This window comes from Balearica regulorum, chromosome 4 (assembly GCF_011004875.1).
Source record: "Balearica regulorum gibbericeps isolate bBalReg1 chromosome 4, bBalReg1.pri, whole genome shotgun sequence".
NCBI lineage: Eukaryota > Metazoa > Chordata > Aves > Gruiformes > Gruidae > Balearica > Balearica regulorum.
This window is the reverse complement of record NC_046187.1, coordinates 24,775,971-24,800,656: the sequence shown is the minus strand read 5'-3', so window position 1 is coordinate 24,800,656 and position 24,686 is coordinate 24,775,971. Positions and strand designations below refer to the sequence as shown.

At 39.5% G+C, this 24,686-nt stretch overlaps 1 protein-coding gene across 1 annotated transcript in view; it reads right to left on the bottom strand.

Annotated features, from left to right (window-relative positions):
- Positions 1-24,686, bottom strand: part of COL25A1 (collagen type XXV alpha 1 chain) — a 322,148-nt gene that overhangs the window by 159,712 nt on the left and 137,750 nt on the right. The gene's annotated exons all lie outside the window — the stretch shown is intronic.

Sequence of the window (24,686 nt, the reverse complement as noted above, 5' to 3'; positions counted from 1 at the left end):
TTTCTGCACGCCAACCTTCTACATCCTTTCTAGACTGCAGTCATCGGTCCAACATTCTTCTTTTCTTGGTGACCTTGACATATTGTTCCTGAGGGCGCAAGGAAAGTACATTTGGACTTCTCCTAGTGCAGCTAGGAGGAGAGGCAGCAGCTGCGCTGAAGGGAGAACCACAGGTGGGACTCTCAAAGCTGCTGAAGAAAGGCAAGCGCACAGGTGGGATTTCCAAAAGCAGCAAAGCATGCAGGAGCACAAGTACCTCTGCTGTGGCTGTATCTCGCCGTTTGTAACAGATATTAGGTGCACAGGTGGTTTTGTGCAAATAGTTAAGCAACTGTCTGCTACGTTAAACAGCTACAAGATTTTACAAATCATCCGAACTATCATCCTACAGCTTTTAAATGCCAAATCTTACTTTGCATTATATATTTGTGGCAATCTGGCTCCAAAGAATAAGATGCTGAAAAGAAACATTGCTATATGTGCAATAGCATTTGTTTGCCAGGGAAATAAAGGAATATTGATTTTAAAATTAAAAAAAAAAAAAAAAAGAGCAGCAGCTCTTGCTCAGAAGGTAGAGAGGTTTATTCCTATCAGAACATTATAAATCTCACTAAAATCCTTCCTTCTTGTTCTGTTTTAATAATTATAGCAGTGGCATAATGCAACACAAGTTTAAGACACCAATATCATACAAAGCAAGAATGGTATAGGCTATTCATTATCAACAGCATACTTAAAAGACAAGAATATTCTGTTATTATATGCTGAAAAATAGCAAAAGTGTCACTTTATTGTAGAGCACCTTGCAACTTCCTCCTGAAATATTCCAGCCTCCGCAAGAGATATCTACGGAAATTTCTTACATAGGAAAGTTACAACACATAATAAGCTTCTAAACACACATACTACTTTTTTTTTTTTTTTTTCTTTTTCCCCTACTATTATTATTAGTGTCCTTGTGCATGTATATACCTGTTCCAGAGCGCTCGGTGGAGATTTCCTGGGCTATCCCCAAGCTCACAACACAGCTGTGCAGCAATTTGGGCTGATCCCAAACATGGATGTGCAGGGGAAATTTATAAGGGTCTTCGGCAGATAATGACCTGTCTTTCAGCATATAACAACAAAATATTCTCATCCTAGTTGCAGAATATTATTATTAAACTTTAACTGCACTATAGGTGCGCACTTGCACACACACAAACAAGTCTACAATCGAGCTTCCTTTTGAGAAAACAACAGAACTTTGAAACTAAAAAACTCTGGCCACAGACCAGCAAAAGGCATTAAAGCCACTAACAGAAAACCCTGAAGGTAACTTCAAGCTATGAATTTTAGGACAAAATGAATTTTGCCCAGCAAACCATATTTCCATAGAGCATTAAATTGTGGGTTTAGTAGCTGTGTCCAGTGATGGTGAAGAAGAGGCCCCAGTTCAGTTCTTTCCTCTCACAGCAAGCACTGATCACTTCTAAGCCGTTATTCTGAGATTACCAGATTCAGATGTAAGTGTCAATCACCAGAAAAATGCTTATTATGATTATTCTGTTTCCAAAGTAAGCACACCACTGAAGGCAGGAAAATTACTCTGGACTTACTCCAGCGTTAATGAAATCATACCACTGTTCGTGACCTTTGGCTCATCAGGCCAGCAGTGTTTAAGGGCCACGGAGTGATGCGAATCACTTCTCCCTCTCATTAAAAGCTTTTTTTTTTATTTCTGCACTACTCAGGCCTCTGTCAAAGTGGTGCCATTTGCAAAGCTCTTAGAAATTGTGAGATGACAGGTGGATCTCGCAAACTTCTACTGGGTTTTGGGGACCATTTGAGGAAATGTTTTCTATATATTTATCTATTTATTGATTTATTTTTTTTTTACCAGCACTAAACAATTCATTTTAAGCAGCTAATCACAGACAGTTCCAGTTCACAGAAACGCTGACAATGACAGTTAAGGTCATCACTAGATGACCCACTACTTCAGAAAATACACAAGCATTCATGTTTTCCTGACTGGGCTGCTTTCTCTAAATCTTAACCACTAACATCATCTGTTGCTCCAAGAGCTTCCAGTTATCAAAACCCTGGGCATTTTGCTATAAATATTAATTTTCCATCTGTCTATAGCTTTGGAACTTTGCACTAATTGGCGGATTTGGTGGAGACTCATTGCAGCAGAAGGAGCAGTGAGTAAAGTTATACTAAGCACAATGCCAGCTTACAAGTACTCCACAGATTTTTACAGCTTGCACAAGATACACAATATATGACACAACTATTCCGAACTTCTTGCCCCGGGGTAAAAATCTTTCTAGAATAGTATTCGAAATGTCCATGCTGAATCGAATTTAATCCAGAGTGTTTAAAAAGTAGTTTATTTTGAACATCTTTTTATATTAAAAATATAAAACTTAGAAAGAAAAACAAAAGTTTGAATCTAAGTGGAGTGAGCTGGCTTGATAAAGATTAGTGATACTGAGCAATAAGCAAAAGCTAGTTTTTATAGTAGCCAAGTTTGCCAACACATTGTTTTCCTAAGCTCACTCACAGGTAGGGAGTCAGAGTACAATGCCAGAAGATCAGCTGGTTTTCATTTTTAACTTAGTTTACCTTCAAAATATTTGAAATTATTTTATTCTTCTAAAAACATTCATGAATCTAATTTTTATGAACAGAAAGTTTAGAAAGGATTTTTTTTTTCATTCAAATGTCAAAAAAACCCTAATGCCACTGCTATTCCATATCTACTGAGGGAATTTTGAAAATTAAAGAAATTGGGGGGGGGGTGTTATAGTTCAAAAAAACAGAGTCAATTACTTATCTGAATTTATCTTCTCAAGGACTAAATATCAAAAAGTTTTGCCCTTCTTACCTATCGTAAATAACTGGCAAACAAAGAAAAAACCCACAAACACACAGAAAAAATCCTCACATCCCACACACAACCAACTTCAGCCAGATAACAGCTTTAGACTTTAACACTTGATATTTTAATGGACATATAAGCAATAAAAAGTAACAAGTCAATAATAAGGCTGTAACAAAGAATACCTCCCCCTCCCTCAAATTCTTCCAATTAAACTCCAAAATTCTTCTCAATGTAGTACCGTTATAGAGACCGTGTAGGAACAAGAATGTAACTATTAATGGGTTTTCCAAGACATTTCCAAAAATGTTGAGCCCAACTTTGGTGACGTTCACCTCCTAGCAATGGGTATTCTAATCTTTGCAGGCAAAAATCTCAGATTATAGTGACGCAAATCAGAAATAATTCACACCGATAGATAATGGTCAGATCATTGCTGTAGTCCTGAAGAGGTTACCTCAATGTGCCTTATTTCTTTTTAATAATTTAATAATTTGTCCTCTATGTGCACAGCAGTGCCAGAGGTCTGCGGCAGATCTACTATTTTTAGCCTGCTATATGGGAGACAGTTTTTACTAGGGGAAAGCAGATTCCAATTGCATGTACTCCCCTATATGCCTTGCCATATATCAAAAAGGGTCACAGAAATCAGCTGCACACCTTAAGGGGTGGGAGCCAACATGCCATCTTCACACTGCAGAAGGACTCAGCTATGCACTTAAGCTCTAACAGACAAAAGAATCTATCTTAATCTGATAGTCAAGAACACTGTAAATCTTAATTTTAGATCTGTGTATATTTTTTAAATCAGATACCACAGATGGAAAATATATGCTCTTAAAATTTACTTATTGCATTTTTCCAGTGCTTGGGCTTGAATTGTAAGTTAAACAATGACATCATGAATTTACTAAAGACACAAAAATGTAAAGATGGTGTATATTGTTCACACATTAGACAGCAAAAGCAGGATTTTCTTCAGTTTGTTTCTCCATCTACTTTCTAAAATAGAATATTCCAAAAGCATCAACAGGTTGTCTTTACTCAAAGGGAAAAAGGAACTGGCTTATGGAAAAAAAAAAATAAATCAAAGAAAAAACAAGAATAGTGTTTTCCTTCCCCAAGATACATTTTAAGCTATAAAATAAATATTTTACACTGTAATAATGGGTATTTATGAGGCACTGGAAAAACTGGGCTCAGGTTTTTAATTGATATGAACCAGTGATGATGACTAAGTTACATTGCTTCACACCAGCTAAGAACTTTGAAAACAGAGGGACAGACAACATGTGGTTTGCCTATATCAAGCTTTGGCTCTGTAACTTTCTCTTAATCTTCTAAAGACTAATCCTATGGTGTTAAGGAGCTAGATTCAATAATTAAGTGGCCCAAACTGGGAGAGGAAGTTATGCCATAAGAGTCAGGACTTTCAAAAAAATATCCACATATTCATCTTCAGAACTAAGGTTGGTACTAGCACACCATTACACTGGCACCACCTGTAGTTTTTTCATTTATTGATATATTTACAGCAAACAATTTCTAATTTTCAAAGCAGCACAAAAAAAGAGAAAGAGAGAAAAAAGAGAGAAAAAAGAGAGAAAAAAGAGAGAAAAAAGAGAGAAAAAAGAGAGAAAAAAGAGAGAAAAAAGAGAGAAAACCCCCAACATTTGGGGGATGAATGAGACCTAGAGCCCCTCCACCGTGCTTTGCCATTTGGTCATCAACTGATCTAGAAAGTGAAATTTGTCCTGATTTTGGAAAGTAGAGTGGCATTATCAAGTAAAAGGAAAAGGATTTACCAGTCTCAGGTTATACCGAACTCTGACGGGTACTCACTGCCCCTGTAAGTAAGAGCTCCAACACCAAACCGGTGCAGCAACCTAAGGATAACAGAAGAGCTCAGAATCCTGTTCCCTGTTTTGCTGATGCACAGGACCTTCCTCACACGTCACCTGACATGCACACACACACACACGTAGCTACTGCTAAAGGTAATGAGTATTCCATGTATACATGAAAAGAAGAATATTTAGCTGGCCATTTTGAAGGACATCATTTCACATGTAGTTTACAGCAACATAAGATTTTGCCCGTCAAGTCAGAAAAATGAATTGGCCCATTTACGTCCTGAGCAATTTTGCTGAAGTTAGTAGAATTACTTAAATATCATTAGGCATAAAACTGCTAACCTTGCTGAAATCATGGGACTAAAATACCTAGAAGACAGCCGAACCAAACCAACCAAGCCACCCAAACTATCCTTTCTGATTCGAGTGTTACACTGCCAAAATAACTGTTGTGGGCTGCATTTCAAGCTCCATCACCCTCATTTGTTAATGCATTCAACTCTCTCCTTTCTGCTTCCAGAGTGTGATCCAGCTGCCAGCAGCTAATCCCATTCCATATTCTCCCTGCCAAACTCAGAAAGGACTTGCAGAACCATGCTGAACAGAGCCAACCGCTCGCTGCTCACAGGGAGAGGACCTCTTCCCCAGCAAACGGGCACCTCGGTGTTTTGCAGCCGTAGTAGGAGCGCCAAGTGACGGTGCAGGCCAGCGACGGAGCAGAGCAGCAGCCGCTGAGCCTAACGCCTCTTCCTGCGAAATACGCGTGCCATGAGCAGCATGGCGACTCCAGTTCACGCTGGGTGATTAACTGCCCCATCCTGCTAGCCTCCTCCTGCCGCAACGGTCACCGACCTCAGCAAGCAGTACTGAAACATCCCAACAGGCTGGGCTTTCACCCGAGGGATGTCCGGGCAACGTGAGATTCAACAGACACATCCACGGTCCTTTCTCATAGCACTGCCATCAAATGGATCCCAAGCAGGGAAGAATGGGAACATTTCTATCTCCGAAGCTGAGCATGTTCTTACAAACACTGCATGGATCTCTTCCAGCCTACTTCATCAGCCTTTTTGCTCTTCCCTCTTTTCTCAGCTTTTTTAACTCACATAACACTCAGACTCTTCTTTCCTCCCACACTGAATAATCATCCCACCTGGCGTGTCAGTCTTCAGCTTTGTACCTCGGTCTGTCTGGGACAGCCTGCCCGAATTTCCTACCTCATAAAATTATGTACCTCATTTCAAGCCTCAGCTGGATAAATAACATTCATTGTTTCACACACAGTACCTCATCTTTTTGGCTCACCATGAAATACCATTGTGTTGCAGGGCTTGGATACGTCAGAGGCTATTATGTAACTTGGCTGAGGAAATATCAAAATCGGTCTATCTGATCCACAGCAAAGAAATTTGACCTCCCTAAGTCAAATTATTTGTATCACTCCTGTGCATGCTTAATGCTGTCTGATTAGAGGCATCTAGCCTAGCATCATTTCACTAGTTTCAGACACTAGCGAAGGTGCTCAAAGAATACCACGATCACCACTTGTAAGATAGCCAGAACTGCACATACACATATATACTTTTTCTTTTTCTTCTGTGGTAAACATGCTTGAAGCATGAAAGGTAACATCCCTTCTGAAAATTCCAGCATCATTTGGTATTAACTTTCTGAACTAATTCTATAACTATATCAATGTCTACTCCTTTTTTCCCCTCGACCTTGTAAAATTGTTGGCCTAAGAAACCATGTGTGACAATAAGCGTCACCGTTGTAACGCATACTTCAAGAAGTATTTGCTGCTTCTTGTCAGTGGTAAGTTTACTGTCTCATAAAACCACAGATGTCTCCTACTACATTGTTGTGAGACCGAGAAACTTACATTCCTTACAGACCCTCTTGGTACCACTGCGCTAAATAGCACACGCATGTCTCCTTCGTAAGGTGAACATACCCTATTTTTTCAATCTCTCCATCTGAATTTTCTCCATATCATAAGTCATAATTATTCTTGCCTTTTCCTAAGCTTTCTCTGATTCTGCAGCGAGTCTTTTTACACGATAAGGCCGAAACATCTCATGCTTTGTCCGCAGTCCCGAGCTCTTTACCCCAGCATGACCCCCACAGTAGGAGCACTAATGCACGTCCAGCAGAGCAGCTCTGTCTACACCAGGCGTCAGCAGCTGGCCAGGAACAGCCTGATACAGCCTTTCTGGCAGAGCCTGGCAAGAAGCATCTCTCCGCCCTTGGGTTTTCAAGCACTTTCCCCAGAGCAGGTCCTCTTTCCAAGAACTGTCTGTACTAAAAACTTACTTTCATCTTTCCCCCTAACAATAGACAGGCTCAAAATGAAATCAAAGGCAAAAATTTCTTAAGCAAGACTTAATGTCTTCAACTACAAAGCAGAAGATAAGCCTCAACAAACAAGATCTACGTCAGATTCAATTCTTGGCTATGGGTGACCACTGGACACCCGTTCTTGTTTTCCATCTAACCTACAAGTCCAAAGATACTTCCCTTCTGTAACAGCTACAGTAGAGGGTTCACAGCAGCCCTGGGGTTTCAGCACTCTCTAAACACCATATAACTTCCACTTCTCTCCTTCTCACCTGCACTCCTCACAGATTTTGTTTTCTGGCACAAATATACTTTACCTATTTGGTCCTAATTCAGATGCAGGCACTGGTAGTGTTTGAAGTTGGATTTTCCTTGCCCAGCCCAGAGATAGTTTGGTGGGTTGAAGCTGCCTAAAAGCTTTGTGAATGCTGCTGGTGCTGCTCCCTAGGGCTGGATGCTTGAGTGCTCAAGGGATATTCCCATCTTTTAATGGCTCTGCTGGCTACCAGCTCCCAGCCCAAACTGAGCACTGGGCTCACGAAACATTACGTAAAACATGGGTTACACATATCTTCTCTTAATGCCACAATACAATATGGGTTATCTACTTTCTACAAATACGACACATGACTTCATTAACAGAGGTAATAGGTGTGAGAGCAAGTTCTGTCTACAAATCCACCCTCCCACTAGTTTCCATTTTTTTCTCTTTGTTTCTTTATTGTTGTTTTCATGTTCTATATGAGTGACCAGTGTTGTAGTAAAAATGGCACCACTAATTTTCCTAACAGACCCACAGCTTATTTTGCATTATTCTTCATCCTTATGTATGCTAACCCTTTTGGCCATGTCCTTCGCCACAGCCGTAGTTCTAGGAGCGCCTTCGCTGATCAATTCATACGTATATGAGTTTTATGTTAGTCTTTACCGAATGATGGGAGTCTTGTGATGCATTGCAGTCCCAAAGTTTAATCATACTGACATTTGCTCTCTTTCTTTTCTGTTCAGTAGGCTGGGACAGGAAACACTGCTGCGTATGTGACCTCGTTTTAGGAAGACTCAGCAATGCAGAACAAATAGGTTCTTGAACTTTGCCTTTTTTGCAGGTTGCTGCATCACCAAAGTGCTGTGGCAGAACATGTGTAACTGATGATATTTAAAATGCTGTCAGAGGTGAAGGTTCACATTTATAAGGCAACCAACGAAATGATTCACCTCAGATCACAGCTTTTGTGTCCAGCCACAAGCTAGAATTACGATCTATCTTGCTAAAGCAGTCTGAAATAGATCCCAGTAGCCTGGGCTGGAACAGTTCACTGGTTCTTACAGACTACATTTTAGTGATGAGGCCACTAAACTATTTTAATGAACATATAACACTCCGAGCGCACATGGTCATCTTTGCAAACACAGAAATAGCTGCTATCACCTGGCTGACAAATATTGCTGAGGGACAGCTGAAGTATGTAGGGATAGCTATTCTATACTAGCAAGGCATGAAAGTCTTCTCATCATTTCAACTTGCCATTCCATTGTATTATTATCATGCCATATCAATAGTTGGCCTTATGATGCAAAAAGCATATGTCATATTGAGAAAAACTACTTAAGCTTCATTTAACTTTTTCAGATACTAATGTAGATGAAATAAGGTAACAGAATTTAATTCTTCTTTGTCCTCAATAGAATTTAAATTACTTTTAGGAACAGATTTAGACACTTTTTGAGGACATGCAACCATAGGAGTTAAACAACTACGCAGTACAACTGTAGTTGTATAAAAGCAAAAGCTTCAGAATTAAAAGTCCTTAAAACCTAATCCTGCATCCACCTTTAGGAAGTCATGTTATATCTCAGTGTCAAAGGTCGGCCATCCGGAAAATGGCAAACAAGAACAACAGAGCAACAGTGGAAAGCACATCATCTTTCTCAAATGCAGCGCTTTGCACAGGCTAACTCTCAAGTAGGGAGTCTATCACAAGTCAACCTTTCTCTAGTATCTACACAATGACACAACCTATAGGTCAGGACAGAGCAGGACTGCAGCATTTCAGGTAGTGCTGTTAAGAAATAGGGACATTTCCATGTCAGTCAATGCCCTTCCCCACCCCAGTAAATGGCAGGTACCCTTCCATGCAGCAAGCAGTGTGCAGACATCCATGCTGGCTGTGGCTATCACCTCACTTGGGTTGAGTTACGCCCAGTTTGAGAATTTTTTCAATAAGCACATGGTCTTGCATGCCCATGGGAGACTTTGGTCATTACTTTTTCTGAGGGTTCACTCTGACCTGAGGGAAACCCATGACCTCAAAGCTTCCTCAAGCAACAAAAGGCGTCCAACTCTTCTGTCCTGAGGAGAAGAGGAGTGCTGTCCCATGCTGCAGTGGGATGAACACAGGCTTAGATGCATGGGCCACACCAGGGCTGAAACCCCCGCAGCATATGAGAATCAAAATGACCTTTTATATTTCCTCCATCCATTTATTCCTTCTGCTGTAACTTCCTGCCAAGTTCCTCATGTTCTTCTCCCTTTGTGTTTCATCAATCTGATTTTTTTGTGGTTTTCTTTTTAAAATGCCTTTCCCCCCCACCCCCACCCCCTTGCTGGCCATATGGCTGGCCCTCAGCTGCCAAGCTCAGTACAACAGCAAGTAGGTGCAATAGCTGGAGAAAAGTCCTATGCAAGCACCCACGTGCTGATTAGACACCCCCCTCAGTACACTGGGAGATGTAATAACACAGGCTGTGGGTTTTGCTTTGGAGCAGTTGGGATAGCTCACCTCAATGCAAACATGGGCTGGGTTAAACATATGGAAATGATGCTTTTCCTGAGGCTTACCAGTTTGTGAAATTAGAGTGTCATCTTTTCCCCCCATGTGGCAATAGCAGAAGGTCATATAAACCTGATAAAAATGCCAGCCAAGGTTAAATCTCAATCTTTCACTCCAAATTACAGCTACATGAGATTTTATTAACAAAGAACAGGCAAAGCCAGAATATATTTCCTTTAATTTTCATTCTTAAACAGCTGGCCCAACACCAACAGACTGCGGTTAATTTTTGGCAAAAACATAAGCCACTGAAAACCGAGTCTCACAACGCTAATAATGATATGTCACCTACTCACAATCCATATCACGGTCACTCATGTTATTTTCACTGGCAGTAATGAAAGTCAAAGTACCTAAGGATCAATGATTCAGATTACTCTGACTGCTCATCACAGGTTGGGAGTTTTGCTACAATTTTCAATGACTATTGATTTAGATTAATACAAGTCCTTTTGAAAATCTCACTTAAAGTGCTTTCAAATAGATTTTTCACTGTAAATACCACAAAGCACTCTGAAGACAAAGCATGACACTTCAATTTTTACACTGTTCTGTTACAGCACCTACAGAACTAGCCATTTATTGAAAAGAGTACCAACTTTTAAAATAGTTGGTAGCCAACTATTTTAATCTGACAATACTAGCAATATTGCCTTAGGCTTTACTGAGTGGGTGTAAAATTTATCATTTTACGTACTTCAGACATGATACTGAGGTAGCTGCTATATTACCAAAGAGCAAGACATTTTTTAATCTGCAGTTGAAATGAACCTGTAAAAGCAAATGGCTTACCCAATATATCTGTATACAAAGCTGTAGCTGAACCAAATACATGTTTAAGTGGCTACAGGCTCTTTCAGTTTTAGTGTCTGTTGTAAACCTACAGTGATCTACCTTAACCTATTTATAAGCTACTCAACTTTTCCACCTTTTCCGGTTTTTCTTCTCAGCTCAAGAGCAAGCCTAGAAGCCAAAGTACTGTCACAAACAAGTAAAATTTCCATTACATCATTTGTCGCATCAGTTTCATTTTATTCTAAAAATTTTCTCCTGCAAAGTCCCTGAATAGCCTTTCTAGATTTTTAAAGGTGTGGAACAATAACATCAACACCATATTCAGTTAAAACTGTACAACACAAATGAAACAAATATTTAATATCCTGGACTCTCTCCACTTACATTGTGGAGTCCAGGTGTCTCCTCTTACCACAGATTTGATCCGCATGCTTAACTTTTAAAGCCATGATTGACAAGACTTTCGTGATTATGATGACAGATTAAAGTGTTCATTGAATTTAGAGGGTTTTTATTTCAGTTGTGACAGTAGTGTACTGGGAGACAATGAAATACAATACCACAGGATTAAAGGCAGCACATAACTAGTCAGGCACTGGTACTGCAATCATCTTGGTCTAACCCACACATGCTGATCACCCATTTAAACATAAAACCCTACCCTGAGCAGAGAATATTCCTTTCAAAGTCTTACTCACGTGCCTCCTCTCATTTCTGACATAATAAATATATCATCTGACGAGGAGCTTAGAGACAGCTGCACAAGTTAGTTCTAATTACAAAAAATAATAAGTGGCTTTGAAAGGTTCAGTAAGTCTCTATTGCATAACAGCACCAAAGCAGCACACTTATTGCTTACAAGCAAAAGTAAATAAATAAAGAGTGCCAGGACTGCCTTACTCTCAAACCCCAAATGTCAGTTTCTTCTGGATAATCTATAAAAGCATCCCTTCTGTTGATGCACCGTTCACCTACAGAAAGGGAAAAACCCCCACATTGAACACAAATGCTTCACAATATTTTGTCTGAATTAACGCAGGAGGTAAACAACTGCAAAAGACCAAAAATAATGACAAGGAAGTCACTTGTTTGCTTTGGGTTACATCTTACAGCTGCCTGTGAACTTTTGCAGTGATACCGGCTCTGGTTCCTAAGGAGATGCACATTCAACCTGACAGGCAGCAGTAAAATATTTTTATTATCCTGGGCTACATTCTGCTCCTTGGTCTCGATTATTTCAAACAGCATACTTGCCTGAAAAAAAAAGTCTTCAAAGTAAGTACAATCTGTGTTCAACATCTCCCATGCTTTAAACACTCTTGTGAGATGATGCTCATGAAATACAGCAGTGTATCTTTGATCCACTGGACATTACGGTAGGTTGAGATGTGAGTGCACTGGATAATCACAACGAAACAAGACTTCAGCAGATGCCAAAATAACCAGGACTTGGATTGTTCTTACTATACAAATCTCTTTCAGACTTTAAGTGCACAACCAAAGGAAGTTGTACCAGGTCAGGCTCGGAGTTAAGATTAAAGAATTAATGGACGAAAGTTTATTATACCACTATAGCGACTTATTTCACTATATGTTTCCAATTATTTTAAAAGTGTTAAAAACTTGTCCAATACAAACGTAAAGCTCAGTACACGTCCCACGTATAGAGACTTGCAGAAAGCAGCACAGGAGAATGGATGCTCTCAGCTGCTTCTCTGCGGCCAGCTGTATCTCCAGTAGCTTGGAAACCATCCAATGCTGTAACTTTGTCAGCCAACTGTAACCCCATGTTGAACCTAAAGAACTTAATCCACTCTATTATTGCCTTTTCACAGGTGGAACCTGTGCCCTTTTCTTTTATCAAGGTCTTTCTCGTGACATAATAGAGACTCCAAAAATCTAATGACTGTTCATATTAATTTGTATAGATCATCCTTTACCCATACAAAGACAATGGACTAGCAGTACAAATAAGTAAAAAAAATTCCATCTCTAGCAAAGCACATGGAGTTGATCTATCATTTCAGACTGCCAGACACACAAACATACATTCAGAGTCAAGTACACACACAAAAGAGCTTTCTACTTTAAGGCAACTCCAGAGGGGCCTTATCAGCTTTGACTGAGGCAAATCTTCCCCTGAAGCTATGGGGCTTCTACTTGGGTAAATGCTGAATTAAAAAAAAGCATCTTGAGATTTGGCTCAGTCTCAAAGAAAAAAACAAAGCGATGGATATTCTTCACAATCTATTACAAAGGTAGCTGCCCTCTAACATACAATAGTTTGCACGTGCTAATGTGTAAATAAGAGTTAAAGATCCTTATACACCAAAATTACACATGGGTTACTTATAACCTGCTACTGTTTATGCTTGAAGATTAGCTGCAAACTTTACTTACGGTATTTTCAGACAGTGAGAGACATTAGCAATTTTTTTAGATACCTACTACAAAAGCAAAGAATCAAAGCTAATTAGACTGGTACTTAATCAATCAAATTCTTACATAGCGGCATACCTTTCTAATTGTGTCCCTGCATGAGTGTGTATATGTGTAAGCCACTCACAAAGGAAACAGACCTCACTACTAACAGGGCAACCTGCTTTAGCCTTCCATCTGCAAAACGCAGCCATAGCTTTCCACAGTCAGTAAGCGGCAGTAACGTTTGGAGTGCAACGACAATAGTGGAGAACACTGAGCTCTTGGCTGTTTACCCTACAAGTCAAGCTGCAAGGCGCTCAGCATGTTCCACGTGAAGAGCTATCGAAAATCTGGCTCTGAGCATCACGATATAACCTTCAGGGAGCTGACCGTGACAGAGGGCTATTCCTTGCACAGACGTTTGAGCAGGAGTTACATTCTTAACCTGCCCAGATGTGACATATTCAAGGTGTCACAAATGGAATAAGCCACTTTTTACAAACATCTTTCTTAGTGAGACTGGACAGCATGATTTAACGCTGCCTCAAAAGAACGGGATGTTGAAAAGCACTAGGCTCTGTATTACACCTAAAATGCTGTCCAGAGTTAAGAAATTTATATGGTGCTGTACTTAAATATCCTGAAAGCAGAATTTACAGGAAGTTAAACATTAGCACTTTGCTATGACTAAGTGTTGCATTTTACTAGAGGCAGGGGAAAGTTATATTCATAATATAACAGGAAGTTATATTCATAATCCCCATCAAAGTTAAACATTAATAAAAGAATCTTCTTTTAAAGTTTAATCTAAACTTCAAGGATGGTCTGAGTCAGAAGTGAGAAGATTAAATTAAGGCTAAGAACTCTGATCATCCTCCTACCCCCTTAGAGTTACGTCAGTGTCCTAGCAATGGCCACAGACCTGCTGAAAGCATCCAGCGTTCTTCTCGTGAAAACAACAACGTGTGTGCAGAGCTCCTGGGCAGAAAAAAGGTCTACAGCTTTTCTTAGATCCCAAAACCAGTGATATGAACTCATATGTTCCTGAACAAAACACTAAATTGGCAACAATGTTTGGGGCAAGTTACAGTTTGCTTATAAACCTACTTGGCAAGCCAGACGGCAGGGCATTCGAATAATTTCTCTTGGATAAAGGCACAGACTAACTCGTCGGTGTCAGTCATGAACAAGCACGCTAGGGTCTGGCAAGATTTCTCAGATGTTAATACAGCGTCATGATCACCTGCTGAACATCAAAGCCCAAACAGCACTTCTGAACTAAGACTACAATATCAACCCTAATTAAAGGGATAGTAAATACAATCAGCGAAAGCCTATCCAAACTGAAAAGATGCTGCAAGCCCACCTGTCTACCGTGGCCTTTCGAATAGAGTCATAAGCCAGAAAGTGCTGGAGTGCACACGCCTCAATGCATGCACGCACACGCAGAGAAGGAAACAAGCTCCAGCAGACTGAGGAGAGGCTGCTCCTTTCTGTGGGCCACACAATGCCAAATCTGAAAGTCTACTGGGTCCTCAGATACGTCACACCCAAAGAACAGACCACAGAGCAAATGTTAACCACAGCATTACAAAGTTCACTGATTTCACTAGAACACAGTAAGAATTTCAGAGAAGAAAAAGATTTTTATTGTTGCTATTTGTAACTCCTCAGTTATATATTTACACAAACTGTTGGCGAGAGCAAACAATTCAAGGTGCCCAAGTAAACGCTTAAAAGTAATCAGGAAAAACATCCATAAATGCCATTGAGTATGAGTCTCTAGCCTCTACTAGAGACAAGTGGGCCTGAACAAGTTTAATTAAATTAGATGACAGACAGATTCAGATCATGTCATGAGAAAACTGAAAGATAACAAATGTATGAACAATTTAAAATTAGGGCAACATTCACATATTAAATAAGACAGACTTTTAACTATCCATCTATCTTTTTGAAAGATTGTATTAATTCCTCTGCAAAAGAACATCCACTCAGGTACTGGTATGACATCAGCCATGTACCATTAAAATCACATTATAGGGGAATGGGACACAAAGGAAGAACACCTTAAGAATTTAAGGGTATGTCAAAAATAATGGTATTGAAAGCAGTACTAGGATTATGCGCTTTTGGACAAGGATAGATGGGAAGACAGAAATCTGCAACAGGGTCATGCCTAGAGGCTCACTAGCATTCAATAGGGGCAGACCATTCACTTTTATGTTCTTGAGACTCTTGCTCAATTCACCATGAAAAGAGTACTTTGACAGCCAGAGACTGAATCATGTAGCTCCTGCCTATTAAAAGAACCATTTGGTAGGAAAAGGGAGGAGGGAGAGAAGCTTTCTGCCTTTTGGGTCTCGATTGCCTGCAGTAATGTCATCACTGCCAGAAAAAGTCCAGATTTCAGCTGCTTCCTCTTCATGGTCCTTAATGTCATTACTGTTAACATGTTCAGCAGATTTCCCTCTTCTCATTATTACAATAGTCAAACAAAAAGATTGTTCCTTCGCTTATGGAACAATCAATAAATGCAACCAGCACTCTATGATCAAACCCTGATTTTGACTATTCATACATTCACAAAAATGCTACTGTTTTCCCTCCTCTAAGGTATAAGTAATCTTTCCTCTAGAAATAAAAACCAACAAAGACAAAATCCAGAAAACAAAAGGTGTTGCTGGTTGGTTCAGAAGGTCGCTGAACCAAACCTCTGTCCGATTCGTAAGCCTGGTACACTCCTTGGCCTTGCCTAAAGCCTGTCTAAAATGACCTACAGACAAGGCACGCTCTCCACCAAGCCTCAGCTCCCCTGGTTTTAAAACACGGATAAGGCAATGAATACACGCGGTTGGTTAGGACCTGTCATGTAACATCTACTCCCTTCCAGTCTGTTCAATAAAGGCTTTTTTTTTTTTCTTCAGTGAGATTCAAAAAGTTTTAGCCTCTCTTCCCAAGCCACAAACTTTCTAGCACCATGTTACAAATATGACATGTTTAGTACCCAGGTTATTATAATTTCCTCTGTAAAGCACTTGAGATCTATGGAAGAAAATGCAGAAGTAAGAGCCAGCTATTGTTAGCAGCATCATTACTATCAGTGCCACTGGTACACCGTCCATCTTAAATAACGCTGAGTTAATATTCCACAGTACAACGTTACTTTCACCATTCAACACATAACAAAGTCATGGGAGGTAAAAATACATACCTTGGATATAAACAAGACTTACTGTCACAATAAATTCATAATAAGTGCTGCCTCATTTGTCAGATTGTCATAGTAAAAGCTTCTGAATTCCTCTGAATGGTTATTCACTCATTTATTTCTTCCTCGTAAACTTAATCAAGAATTGTGCATCAAAAAGTTTTTATGTTAAAGTATGCAAGTGTATGTAATGTTTGTAAATACTTGAGGAAGAACAGCTCACAGTGGTGAGGCTATGTGAAATCAGGTTATTACTTCTGCTTGAAGAAACAGATCGAATATGGAAAACAATTTGCTAGCAGGAGTAAAATTGCAGGTGTTTGCTACCATGGAGCTTTTGGAAATCTTCATATATTTGTAATCTCTGGTTAATACAGATTTTTCACAGCAGGATCAGCAGGGGATTAATGAAATTACCTTCCAAAGTCTTCTAAATTTCATAAACAGTTCTAAGATTTTGTTCAATGCTGTCTTGCAGTTGTCCTAAACAGTGAATCATACGGAAAATAAAGAAGCACTGAATTATCAATGGTACCCAAGTCATCTGCCCAGCATGCAATCTAAAATCTTGATCAGCGAGTTTTTCGTACATCTTAGCTGAAAACTTCAGTCATGACTATGAAAGACTCTTTGCCCCACTAAAAAATGGTGTACCATATGGACAGAACAGGATAGAAAATACTAGTCCAAAGTGCTCATTCATTACAGTACAGGTGGAAGTATTTTTCTGTTACTCCCTCCTCCTGGAGTCTAAACAATCCTCACAGCCTCCTACAACCAGCACAAACTCCTGATAGTCAGGATCAGTCTCTTTTTTTTGAACTCTCTCATTCTTGTTTGCTACCTAGTGTAGAAGCATCTTCCAGATATTTCTTTGCTTTCCATGAGACCTAAAGGTATTTGTATATATCTAGACATACAACACGAGTAGCTTTCAGAGTGCACTTTCACGAAGAATGAAAATGCTGGCTAATCTTCTAAAGCATCTCAATTTTTTTCCCTCATTATGAGATTCTCAACACCTTCCATAGCAGTAAAGTGCACAGGCGTCACTCCTTTTTTCATCATTAACTTTTCAAGCTCAGGATGCTGTCACACATAAAAAGTAACAAAAAAATCAGATTGAGACTTGCGGTCATCTTAACCTGTGTTCACATTCTGTAGAACATCACAAGTAAGCATCAATTTACCTTCTTAATTGCCAAACCATATGTTGAAAACTTCCTTCAGTTGATACCTGCTCAAAGAATGGGAATTCTAGATGAAAGTGCATAATGTATAGTGTTGGGAATTATTAAAAAAAATAATAAAACCTACTAAAGTAATGAAAAATCTGACAAGCACACAACTATTCTTTTGTCATCTTTGCATCAACACAAGAAACAGTTCTCAGGACTACACCAAAACTCTTAGAGCTCTGAGTTTAAACTTCTTTCTCAGACAGCACACAAAGTTTCAAACCTGAAAGAACATGAATAAAAACGGTACTTAATTCAGAATCCTGCTGTATGTGTAAATATTCTGAGACTTTTCAGTAACTGTAATATATTTGCACTAATTTGCTATTTTCCTCCTATCAGGAGTGGCTCAGTTTGGTTTCTCTTAACTTAGGCTCTCAGGATCACATCATCACCATCTGAACTATAGAAAACCAGAAACTAAAAACTAAAACTGGAATCAGTATTTACAGTTGCTATACTTTGCACAGGAAGAGAGTTTGTTTATTACCAGTTCTTAAAGTAGCCATCTACTGTAAAATCTTGGTCAAGTAACATTAAAAGGATCTAATCTACTTTCTATTTTCCAATGCGGACTGACTCTACTTCCTCTAATATCCAAACTATTACATTAAGCAAGAGAAGAAATGTTCTGTATTCACAAATCATAAGCTGACTCTGAACTGTTTATTTAATAGGATTATTAAGTATCAGAAGGATATTACATTATTATGTTTATTACTGTTGCTGGCAGTGCAAGGTCAATACGTATGCATCTATTGTGAGTACTTCTGCAAATTAAAACATATGATTTCTACTCTGTCACAGCAGCTAATACAGCAGAGTCTCTAGTCAGTGTTTTAAGTCCAACCTTGCAATGATGGAATTAAGAAATATACTCGTAAGAACCTGTATTTAATAGATCTAAACAGAAAACTCAAAGCTAACAAAACCAAAAAGCAGTCTGTGCAGGATCATTAGTTTTCTTTTTTTCAAAATTACAATCTCTTTAAAGACATTTTTCAATTATTTCAAGGTCAAGACTTACTTTTCAAACCTCACTACTGCTAATAAGAGGAATCAGTTACCAAGCACTGCAAGATCTTTAAAAGGCCACATATAAACATCACGTACTCCAGAGCAGTAGTTTGTATCAGCCCAGACAGCTATGGCACGTTTTCACATCAGTGACTTAACATTATCACTACAGGAGGCCTAAATGTTTTCTTAATAGTAAGCTATCTTCTTCAGGAGTGCATGCCAATTCTGCAACAGCCACGTGCAAACTTGCAGACTGGGGTTTTATTCCTGCCTAAAGCAATGAACTCTAAAGACATCTGCAGCTGGGCGTAACGCCCACGCTGGTACAATTACAATGCTATGTCAGCTTCTCATTGTTTGAGGTGATGTATTTCATATCTGGGCACATTATCTTGCTGGAGTCAATGGTATTTTTTTCTTGGAAGCAAGCTGGAACAGCATAGGACTGTGCCAAATTTAAAGTACTGTAATGTGTTTCTACAGCCTTTTTCATAGGTAACATTATATAGCAGTTTCTATTGTGTACCCTGCCAGCACTTTATCCCGAACAGGTGCTCAGCAAACTTGCAGACTATTACAGTGCAATGTATTTGAGAAAATCAAGATACGAACAGCCAATCCTCTTGACAAAACAGCAACAGTAGCATGCAAGTAGACTGGCACATTAAGTTTAACAGGCCCCTCAACAGGATCCCACCCCAATTATAAGCTCGGGGATCACGTGTTACATTGACATGGGCAAAAGAGCTTTAAACTTTGAAACAACAAAAATTCATCCTCAGCAATAGTTTCCAAGTTGTATTCGGAAGCCTTTTGGCTTCCGAATATCTTCTTGTTACTCAGCCACCACAGAACGCAGTGTGATCCAAGATGTTTTCCCAAGGCTTACTGCTGTTAATTCAATGCTAATAAAATACAATACCTTCGGTACCATGAATAAAATGTAATGGCCCATTTACATATTTGAACTTACTGTCTTTGAATAAAGGTTTGTAATATTCCATACAACAGAAGAAAAGACTGTGAATATTAAGTATTTGGCTGAAAGGTACAGCATCTTGCCTGGTTCACAAAACAGGAAAACCACTACAGAGTTGTCTAGAAATCAGTGCCGGATAACGAGCGAAAAAGGATCTACTCTTGTGTCTCACTCCCACCCACCTCAACTAAACATTACTGCTTAAATATGATTCGCTATGGGACACTTCATAAATATTGAGAACAATACCAGATGTACATTATACACTGGCTACTGTACATGCAAATTTGCCCTCACGAAGACAGAAACACCAATTCTTGTAGAAAAAAAAACAGGTGCAGTGATATTAAAAAAAAAAATCAACTGAAACTACTTTATATAAATAAGTTTTAGAAATAAATACATGGGTTTCCACAAAGATGATCAACTACAAACATCTTTGAAACAGTGATTCCAAAGGTAAGCAGACAGGAAATGCCAATATTTTGAAAAGCCATAAAGGGATAACTTCCCGCTACAGACTCTGCTCACAGGGATACACTGCCAGGCATTAAAATCACCCGAAAGAGGTTCACAATGAGACAAGGGGCTGCTTCCTCCGCCTTTCCAAAGGCCTGCAGAGCGTAGCACCAACAAGCCCTAAAAACGGTAAGTGGGCTGCCTTCACCATCGGTGAAATGCGCTGTCAGAACACAGTGAGGCCAGAATATCCTGGACGGAGACATTTCCAGATTCCTAATTCACTTGTGCTATGTGATTCTGGGCAGGTCATAGAAAGCCTCCGGGTTTCTCTGAATGAAACGGGTACAACCACCCCAAACTCCGGATGACGCTGATAAATGGGATGTGTGCAAAAGCAGCTTGAGGTCATTGATCAACATACTGCAAAAGAGCAAACTATGGCTAGTTCTTCATCATCTGCTGCTCCATGCTTGGGAATCCAGTTTTAGCATAGCCAGATTGTACAGAAAAATCACATCATCTTCGTGAACCTTTTAAGGAGCTTGTTAAAAGTCCCATCAGAATTTCTCGGGCACCTACAGAGCATTATCTGAGTGCCACGAACAGGTTCAATAACAGGTCCAGTGGCTCAGTATGTTGCATTGTGGTGGGCAGCAGGCGTCGAGGCAAGAAAAGGGTTATCAGACAGTGAGTAATGGAACACCTGCTGTCACCTAAAGTCTGCTCTGAATCCACGCTATACGGTTTCATCACTGACAGCATCAGAGCGTAAGTAATGCCGCAGGCCAAACACGGACCTGTCTGTCAACCTCCCGGCGTTTGGACAAAATGTCCTGAGAAGCTGATGTAGTAGCAACATTCAAGAAATGCAGGAATCATGGCTGGATCCCAGTCACTCAGCAATGGCATTAGTGAGTCACGCTGTGGGTATTATTCTTAAATTCTATGAAACCTTTCATTGTATGTGAGAGTCACATACATGGAGTCAATATGGCCCCTCAGGACTACTCAAAACCTTCCTCGCTTCTAAAGCTTTTCAGCATCAAAAAGAATTTGAACTTCTATCTCTAAATTGAAGGATGAGGGCAGGCAAAAGTGCTGCGAAGCATCCAGACATGCTGTCACTGATGCCGGCGTGACCCACTGCCACACGCTAACCCACTGCACCGCTCTGGATCCACCACCCGAGCTATCGCTCGCACAGGTGCAGGACAGGACTCCAAAATAAATAGAAACAACATAGGTGCTGCTCATTTGTTGTGCTCAGGATGTGTGGTTAAGACCTAGAGGCCTTCCTCTGTACTTTGCCTCCTCAGCATCTCAAAAGAAGTAAAGGGAAACATCTATACACGCCCACAGACAAGGATTACAGGAGCTGGATCCTGAGCCCACTAAAATCAATAGGGTTGAATTTTCTCTCTTCCCTTACTACATCACTGTACAGAAGAAAAAGAATTTATAGTCGTGACTCTGAGAGTTTCCCTCAATCTGAATCAGCAGTTCTGGCTCTTTCTAAAGTCATCTTTACTCTAGGAAAGCTTCCACCAATTTTAAAGCATGTTTTCTTGCAGGATTTTTGGTACCTATTGCAGCAGTACATGCTGCAAAAAAGTCAAATAACTCTACACCTGTTTCCTAAATCATCATAGATCTCAAAAACCTGAGAATCAGTAGAAATATGCAAAAGTGCTTATTCATCATAGAATCATATAGTTCCATATTTATACTGTTTATATTGGGTTAGGAAAAGGATATGTATACTGTGGTGTTCAGATTGTTATTATACACTTAGAACTAAAGAAGTCTCTGCCTATGAGCAAGAAGTTCCCTAAGAAACCGACTTTATAAGCTGGTAGTACAGTGGTAGTCAGCTCTGAAAGACAATATTTTGCTTTCTAGAAAGGATTTCAGAAGCATGGCACTAAATCAATAGCTACTGCTCTTCTCTGATGTTCTGTAGGTTCTTCAGTCAATTTAGAGTTGCTGCATACCTACATGGAACAAACTTAAAATCATTAAAAACCCTCCAAATTTATCCAAGTCTCTGGAAAATACAAAAACAGCTTTCAGTGTTAGCCTCAAAGTAAAAGAATATCTTTTTAGGCACCCTTTCACCTTCTCAGAACACAGTCATTGGGGAAGTACTGTATTTCAGGAAAAGATATTTGAGAAGAAAAAAGCTTCTATGAAGTGCCTCTGAAAATCCGATTTCTAATCATTCAATTATTTGAGCTCTGTGGCTCCCTTCCACACGAGGACAGAAAGGTTGGTGTGGAGGAGAAGGGGAGATTCGAACCACAGATGGGCAGAGTACTCTGTTTATTACCATATACATAACTACAGGGTTCCTGCATCACAAATAGGTGGCCGCAAATAACACCTTGCTATGGGCCTGCCGTTAGCCTGTCCAGTTAATATTCTGCTCAGAATTCTCATTTTCATGATACACAACACCAGATGTAACCTACGCAAGGCACTGCCTACATAAATGAGACTTGACTAAATCTGTCCAGCTCGAACTAACTAGATTAATCCAGCATGTTTAGATTAATCCAGCCAGATAACAAAGGTAACATTTCTCATAAGGCATACAGGTGGGAGGCCAGAGGGTGATAGAAACTACAGCAGCAACCACTAATTAGCCTCAAGGAAGGAGGAAGTGAGAGAGACTGGCCTGGGGCTACACCAATGATCTAAGGTAGAGAGCAATGAACAGTTAAGACAACAGTCCCAGGGCAGGCAGGGGGGGGAGAAGTGCGATACATGGATGTCGGGTATCTGGTAGAAGCTGCAGCCTGATGAGAATACACGTAGTAGCCAAGCTATCAATCATCCACGCACCTTGCATGTTGCCTGGTTGAGTGAGTATCCCATTCCCCCAGCACTGGACCGGTCTGGACCACAGGACTGAAGCTCTGATTTGTGCGTGATACGCACGCGTTTGTAGAACAGGAATCGCTATTGACTCATGGTGCCTGTCTTGCCAAATAAATATATGGCAACACGGGGTGCGGTTCTCTTCCAGTGGCAACCTCACCCCATCTCCCATGACTACTTCTGACTGCTAGTAATGCACTGAGTTGCTACTAACTATAGTAATACAAACACTCAAAACTCCTTCAGGAAAGTTCTTAGAAGAATTAAGATACTGGGAGAAAAAAAAAAAGGAAAAAAATAAAAATAGTATTTCAAATGACCTCATAAAAAAAGGAAGCAGATGAAGTTTGCACGGTAATGCACAAATGTCACACTCTCTTTTGGAAAGGTTAATAACAAAACATCTTAAAAGAAAATCCAAAGCCCTGTGCCTCACACTGAAAACATGCCAGGCGTTTGCTCTTACAAACAAAAATTGCCTTTAAATGACAGAAATCACTTGTGGAGAAAGTCAAAATGTTTTTAAACTAAATGGTTTCTCTTAAACAAGGAAGGTTTTTTGCATTTATATAAAGCAAGCATTCTAGACAGACAAGGAAAGAGACATAGGAGTGTTGTCAAGATTTTTCCAAGGTTTAGCCATTTGATAAACCCTTTGATAATTTATTCATGAATGTTTAATCTGGGGCTTTAATCTTCAAACAGCTTCCTAACTAACAGATTTGCTTTATTTCCCTTCCATATTCTGCCCTCACATAATTAGTTTTTAGTTTTGCAAGTGATTTTCTGTATCGATTAGCCCAGCAAGGAACATGTCCATCATCCAAATTTAACTACGCTTATCACAAATTACTGAAAACTAGTGCTGAAAAAAAAAAAAAGAAAACCCACTCACGTTGTTTACTTAGAGTAAATTAAAAGGTACATTTTTGGCACATGAGGCCACCACTAAAATATCGGCCCTTTCAAGTACTGAAATGTAAATGAACACTTTCCTTCATCTCTAGTTTGCTCCAAGTGTTACTGCAATGGTAATTTATTCATAAGTGTTATGAAAAAAATCCTTTCCTTGTCACTTTCATTTCAAATACTAACACTTCAGTTTGAATGTCCAGAAGAATATACTAGATTGAAATTACACTTTAAAGTTTATTTTCTCAACTAACATCATCTGAGCTTATAAAAAAATACGAGCACTCTACTGAGTGAAGTACTTATTTTGAGGTATGAGGTACTGAGTGATGAAGGCAGAACACCACAGACGGACAGAGAACAGGACTTCTCGAGCTCATGAAAGACAATGCTTGTGCCAGTGTTTCTTGAAGAATTGTTTATAAAGATAAACAAACACTTTAGCCAAAAAAAAAAAAAAAAAAGACTATAAATACCCTCTATAACTGTACTGACCAGCATGTAGACTCATTTCCTAATTTTTTAATATTGTGAAAAAGGGAAAAAAAAAAATCAGTCAATTGCAGTGGTTGTTTATAAAAGACTTAGAAAGACATGAAGAGTTTTCAAAAGCAGCTACCATCTCTTCTGAGGTCAATAAATTATTTTAAGGTCAACTATACCAACTTTTCACAGCCTCAGTATAATGTGTAGCAGAGTACTCCCATTCACCTTTTGTAAAAAATGGCAATTCTTTTGCTAAAACAGTCATTTAAACAATTTCTTTCTTTAGAAATTGATGCAGTTGAATTCATTCCAATCTGAAACAGGCTGACGAATTTCAACACTTATCTTGAATAGTCTGCTGCTGGGCATGCATGTGCAAGTGGAGTAAAAGATTTTTC